At 48.5% G+C, this 7,079-nt stretch overlaps 1 pseudogene; it reads right to left on the reverse strand.

Annotated features, from left to right (window-relative positions):
* Window positions 1–4,756: 4,756 nt before the first annotated feature.
* LOC103924299 lies at window positions 4,757–6,722 on the reverse strand (annotated as a pseudogene).
* Window positions 6,723–7,079: the final 357 nt, after the last annotated feature.

Raw genomic sequence — 7,079 nt, forward strand, 5'->3', positions numbered from 1 at the left:
AAGAAGAAGAAGAAGAAGAAGAAAAAGAAGAAGAAGAATATACAAAGCAAGTGATGCACAATGCAATTGCTCACCACCTGCTGACCGAAGCCCAGCCAGCCCCTGAGCAGCAGCCCCCCCGGCCAGCTTTCCCCCAGTTTATGTACTGAGCATGACGTCACATGGTATGGAATATCCCATTGGCCAGTTTGGGTCAGCTGTCCTGGCTGTGCCCCCTCCCAGCCCTGAAACCAGGACAGTCTATTGTCCGAGAGCAAACAATGAGGGCCATTTTGATCAGTGTGCCAGCAAGCATGTGGAATGCGCGCACCTATGCAGCGGGGGCTGCCCTCACTCATGCCCCTGAAAGCAGAAGACACCGCATCCCTGCACTCAGCATCATGCCTCTTGCTGACTGCTGCCACCGGACCGAGTCCTGAAACCGCATGGTTCCCCAAAGGTCGGAGGAAGACCTGTCAAAAATGGAAGCAAAAGTCTCTCCAGAGTATTGCCTTGCAAAGCCAATCTTCTGCTTCTTTGCCATCCAAAACAGGAGGTCTAGAGCTGCACCAAGCACATCCAAATTCTGTAGCCACACAGCTTCTCAGGGACCCCATGTCCTGTTGCAGCTCCATCAGACATGCCCAATTGTCCAACGTTCTCTGCACCTGCAGTGCCATGGCCAGGGCAGCATGTCCCTGCTCATCTCTCTGGGCAACCCTACTTCCAGCACTCTGAAGATGAAGCAGCCCCCAGGGAACTGCATCCTGTGACCGCCCCCTGCTGCAGGCACATGAGGCATCGCTCACCCTTCTGCCTCTCCGGAGGGTCTCGGTGGCCCTGGGGGAAGGTGGGACATGCAGCCTCCATGGCAAGGAGGAGAGGCAGTTGCACAGCAGAGAAGTGACATGGAGGCGCCTGGGCAGAAGGTGCTGAGCCAGAGCATGGCAGGAGCTGCTCCTCTGCACAGGGACACTGCTGGGGCTGCCACGGGGGTGGCACAGTGCCCTGGGGTGCCATCCTGGTGGGAGATGGAGGCCAGGCTGCTCAGTACCACTACTGCCTTGGGGCTCCCATGTCTCCCTTTTGGCATGACCAGGCTGCGGGCTGGCGTCGCCTCGCTTTGCTGGACCCTTTGTGAGGCTCTGGGCTCTGTCCCTGCTGGGCATCCTGCCCCGTGACCCTGTGCTCCAGGGTCCCTCTGTCACCACAGAAGGGGAAGAGTCACAGCCTGGCTTTGGGAAGTGGCTTCTCCTGCCACCCTACAGGCAGTCGGGTGGCAGAGCAGAGACAGGGCAGTGCCAGGAGCTGGGCACTGGCGACCTCCTGGGAAAGGTGGGGGCTTGGAGTAAACATGAGCTGTTTGGGGCACCAGATCACAGCCCTGGCATGCACGTGGGATTGTGTTCCCCTCCCTCCCCACAAGATCAGTGTTCCTGTGTGTGCTGGGTCTGCCTGGGGTTGAACTAATTCTCTTCACAACAGCCCATATGGTGCTGTGTTTTGGATTTGTGACCAAAACGGTGTTTTGGTACCCAGCGAGTAGGCTGGGGTGGGCAAGAGGATGGAAGGGGATATAGCTGGGACAGCTGACCCCAACTGACCAAAGGGATATTCCACACCATATGACATTGTGCTCAGCAATAAAACTGCAAAGTGGTGGTGGGGACTATAGCTTGGGGACTGGCTAGGCATCTGTCTGCTTGTGGGAGGTGAGGAGTGATTGCCTTTGCATCACTTGCTTTGGTTTTTTGGTGCTGCTGTTGTTTTTTCTTTCTTCTTTCTCTTTCCTTTGCTTATTAAACTGTCTTCATTTCAACCCACAAGTTTTCTTGATTTTGCTCCTCCTGTTCTCCAGAAGTGGAGGGAGCTGGGGGAAGTGAGTGAGCCGCTAGGTGGGCTTTGCTGCCAGCTGGGGTTAACCCCAACAAGATGTCACCTGCATAACTGGTCACTCCTTCCATCTTTTCCAGTATCTTTCCAGAGCACCTTCTGCATTATCTTTTTGAGGCTTGTACTCTTCCAAAGTCTTGATTATTAGCCTTGAGATTTCTCTGCCAACACCTTGTCATCAGGCAAGTCCTATTGCTGAAACAACTCACTTGGCTTTGTCATGTATGCTGCTCTAAAGCCCAGATCCTGTGCATCCACACAGGCCTTTCGCCCCACCCCCTCTCCCCACCTTAGACTTCCATTCTGGCTAGATCCCCCTTCTCCATAGTGTAATCTCCTGAGTAATTAATCATCTGCCACCTCCTTTCACAACACTATAGGTCTCAGTTTTCTAATAACCCCCACAGCTACTTTCTTCGCCAGCATATGCTCCTGTAGTGGATGGTCTTCCTCACCCTCTCAGTTCCAGCTATCCCTGTGAGATGTGCCTGGATCCCCATCAGCTTTACTCATAGATGCCACTCTTCTCTGCCTGAAGCCTTTACCCACAGACATCACGGCAGCCAGGCACTGCACTTTTCTTACTAACCGAGTCTTATCAGCTCTCACTGTACCAGGTTCTTCCTTCAGTTCTTATAATTGCTCAGCTTGTTTCTTTATCAGTGTTATAGCACCTTAGTGCTTGTATCTAATTAGGAACCACTTCTAAATTCCTTTGTGCATGTTTAACATTGCAGTTTTTCTCCCACTGCAGCTTATAAAGCTCTGACAAGATCAAACCTCAGCCACTGAAGAGCAGAGCATTTTTTTTCACCCTTTGGATGATATGGAGAGATATATTGTTCCCATTTTTTATCACTTTTGAGAGAGGGAACATTGACAAATAAGTTGATAATCCCAAAGATCCCCTCCATGCTCCAACACAGTCTACACCAGCAGACTCCTGCCTTCTTGGGTCAGCAGATTGACTCCTCTTTCTCCTTTGATTTTCTGCCTTTCTTTAGCCTTGACCTGTCAGTATCGCTCAGCTGTAGCCCCAGACTGTGAGACCCCAGGCAAGCCCCACTGTGACACTCCCTAAGTCGAACTAACCCCTTTTAGAGTGAGACTTGAAATGCAGCTGATCAAGAAGGTTACAGCATAAGCAACACACTTTTAGGAAACTAATAATTCCTTCACTGACTAATAATAAACACACTACCATTGTTTGTAGTATCACTTCACCAGGATATTGCTGCAAGTAATACTGAGTTCCTAGTCTACCATGTAGGATTAGCACTGATATGCAGTTATGTTACCATAAAGAAATCTCATAAATCACCCACACCATTAACCTGCCATCCTACTGCACTTAGTATCAAGGTATAATAAACGTGCCTGTTCCTCCATTCAGGTTCATCCCTCCTCAGTCCAACTTTCTTTTGGACACAGGCCTGGTGGAAAGTCTGGTGAGGCGGCCAAGAGGTCCCTCCCTCCAGTGTCCCAGACCACCTGGGTGCACAGGTCAGCCTCATCACTGTCCATGGGCATTTGCACTTCTCTTTGGCAAATCCTCCTGTTCTTTCTTCTCCACCTGATGCTCCCTTCTTTCTTTCCCTGCACCTACCTTTTGCCACTTCTTTTCTCTTCCCAGACCAAGTGCCCCTAATGCCTTTTTCTCATGGTCTCAGTTCTGTTACACCTGTATTCAAATTTGGTGTTTCTGACATAGTTACTTAAGTAACTTTGGCCCAATAGTATATTATTGTCATCAAGATGAGGGTGGCCTTGCATTGCAGCACTTCCTTCTGACTGTACTGCTCATGCTTGTTACACTTCATCTACATGACATGTTTTCTGGACAGATTTAGCTTACGTTAGCCTGCCTAATTCCTTTCAAGCGCAAGTAGTTTTGCTCTTCTGCACAGACAGCGTGCACACCAGAGCAGCAATATAAATAATTTTGTGGCCTTCCATAGCTTTCATCATTCTACTGATTGCCATCAAAAGCTTTGCCTGTTTTTGAGGCCTCATGTTCCAGCTGGACATTCTGCTTATGCTATTTGGGAATGGTAACAAACCTCTCTTGTCTTTCAGACATTATAAATCATAGTTTAAAAGATGAATCAACATACAGTGACGAGGAGTCACTGTCAGGCTTTGAAGATGAGCTACCTCATCAAATGCCTAGTAGACAGGTAAATGCCTGTGTCTGTTCAAATTCTTCAGACTTCTGGGTCTTTGTAAACCAAAGAAGTCCAGAGGCTGTGTCGTGGTTTAACCTCAGTTGGCAACTGAGCACCACACAGCCGCTCACTCACTCCTCCCCCTCTCCCCCCCGGTGGGATGGGGGAGAGAATTGGAAGAGTAGAAGTGAGAAAAACTCGTGGGTTGAGATAAAACCAGTTTAATATTTGAAATAAAATAATAATAACAACAATAATAATGTAATAGTAATAATAATAATATACAAAGCAAGTGATGCACCGTGCAATTGCTCACCACCTGCCAACCCATGCCCAGCCAGTCCCTGAGCAGCAGCCCCCCCGGCCAGCTTTCCCCAGTTTATGTACTGAGCATGACATCACATGGTATGGAATGTCCCTTTGGCCAGTTTGGCTGTGCCCCCTCCCAGCTTCTTGTGCCCCTCCAGCCTTCTCAGTCGGTAGAGCATGGGAAACTAAAAAGTCCTTGACTAGTGTAAGCATTACATAGCAACAACTAAAACATCGGTGTGTTATCAACTTTGTTCTGGTCCTAAATCCAAAACACAGCACTGTACCAGCTACTAAGAAGGAAATTAACTGTATCCCTGCTGAAACCAGGACAGACTGTTAGGGCATGTATATTCCTTAGAAGACTCAAGAAAAAAGAAATGCATTTTCTGTCCATTTAGTTAAAAAAACTATATGGGTTTGTGTAGCCATCTTTGCCCTTCCAGCTGCTCAGGTTGTTGAAGAGGAAACTGCAGGCCAAATACGGTGTTGAGAAGAGTGGATTTCCTTGTGCGCTGCATCCCCAACACAGCCAGCACTACCAACCTGAAATTGCCCCCCAGCTTGGAGTGGAGTTGAGCCAACACATCAGCCACCCACTGCAGTGGGATATTGGAGGCTTCTCCATCCACCAGCCCCATGAGAAACCCCTTCCAGCATCAAGTCGGCTGCTATATCTGGGAGTTGGACAAGTTGTCTCTGGTCTGGTCCTCAGACATTTCTCTTTCTTGGGCCATTGAACATTCAGCCTCATAAAACTTCCCCAGCTCCCACGTGAAATGCTCCACCCCTAAGGAGCTCTCCAAAATGTCTTTATTGAGCATGTTTCACAGCTTTGGGTTATTCCCTGATAGCTCATTTTCCTGTTTGTATTGAGCATTCAGCTGGGAAAGCTTCTCCCTGGCAATGTGATCCAAGTTGAATTTCAGTTATTTCAGGAAATAATGTTTTCTGACTGTGGAATGCATCCCTATTGCAGTAATAAATTGAGTCAAACCAGGGGTGAGATCACAGTGATTTTGCTGTCTACATAGGTCCTGTATTTTCTCTGTTAGCAGAGATTTGTAATCTTCGGTGGCAATGTCCCCCTGCTTTCTCAACCAGCACAGCTCTTTCTCCACTCTGGCCAATTGATTCCAGAGCTCACCCTCCAACTGCAGTGTCTCCTGTCTGTACTTTCCCATATGTGCTATTCCAGAAGTGATCTCTGTGGCCAGTTTGCTTCCTGTCTTACATTTTTCACAATCATCGTCCACCAAGACCTTCAGATCATGTGCCACCTCAGCCATGTCCCTCTCCTTTGGAAGTGTTGAATGTGCCTGCTATTGCATACTGGAGGCCTTTATCAAAACCTGCTTCATTCGTGCTACTAGTTTTTACTAGCAGACATGCCTTTGTCAAGCTCAGTGCAGGGGCAAACTCCTTCAGAAAACACTCCTCCGGTGTTTTTTTGGCGGTCCCACCCTGGTCACTGATGATGAAGCAGTATTTGGTTGTTGATCCTGACAGACTAGACACATTCTGTCTCCCCAGTGTTCTCAATCACTATTGAACACCGTTGAGAAAGCAAAACTGTGCCAAGTGTGATCTGATGTGCCCGTGAAGTTTAATAACTGGAAGGGGCTCTGGAAAGAGACTGGACTTCTCCTTCCCGTGAGAGAAGTACCAGGAAGTTTCTACCATCTCATCTGCAATTACTTCAAATGCATCACCGAACTCCATTTCCTGGTGGACAAAGAAATTTTGGTGGTGCTGGGAAGGACTGAGAACAGTGTTGAGGAGCTTGGCCTTGGAGAAGCTGCAGCGCCCCACCTGCATGAAGGAGATGGTTAGCATGGACATGCACACCCAGCTCTCCTCCTTGAACCCTCTGCTTTCTGGCAGGGGGTGCAGACTCCACCTCTTCACAATGCCCCTCATGGTCCAGAGCAGGAGGGTTCACTGGTGGGTGTCAAGGGGAGGGAGCAGCAGTGGGAGAGCAAACTGGCACATGGCCATTTTGGAGATGAGGTCCTGCTGGAGGGAGCTGTCTGAGGAATGCAAAACAGCACAGAGTACATCCAGGGGGTGTGAGGAATCACTCCTATCCCTCTCAACCAGAGAAAAGACATCATCAGAAATGACCAGGTCATCTCCATCCACACTTGTTCCTACGCTACCACTTCTTCCATTTCCCAGGCTCATGCTTCTGGCCACGCCATGCAGACCCATTACTTTTCTCAGAAGATGCCATGGTAAACCTGCTTGGATCTGAGGCATCTGGTCATTCATGCTTTGCTCAGTGATCTCAAGGATGTCTGTTAAACTGCAGCTTCCTGGTCCAGTGTATCTCCAATTCTAGCACTGATAGCACAGACTGAAGTCTTTCTTCTGTCTCTGGAAAAAACAAGCAAGTAAGCAAATCTGAACATCATTACCATTCACTTAATATTATGGTGTAAAAGGAATCAGAATTCCTGAAGAGAAGTAACAAACCCAGGAAATAAATAGGTCCTGGGAGCAACCCTGGAAGAACAGTCACTAGGGGGTACTAATGGGACAAACTGAGGACACCTCCATAAGATAAGTCCTTAAATAGTGGATGTGCTCGAAGGTGTTTCTGTATGTCATTTTACATGTTGTTTAGGTCCTGGGATGCTCTCGCTCAATCTGGTGTGGACTAAGCTTTGTGTACATGAGAGGAAAATGATGAGGAGACCCTGTTTTTGGTTGTCGTGGTTTAACCTCAGTCGG

Source organism: Pygoscelis adeliae, unplaced genomic scaffold, assembly GCF_000699105.1.
Source record: "Pygoscelis adeliae isolate BGI_AS28 unplaced genomic scaffold, ASM69910v1 Scaffold139, whole genome shotgun sequence".
Classification (NCBI taxonomy): domain Eukaryota; kingdom Metazoa; phylum Chordata; class Aves; order Sphenisciformes; family Spheniscidae; genus Pygoscelis; species Pygoscelis adeliae.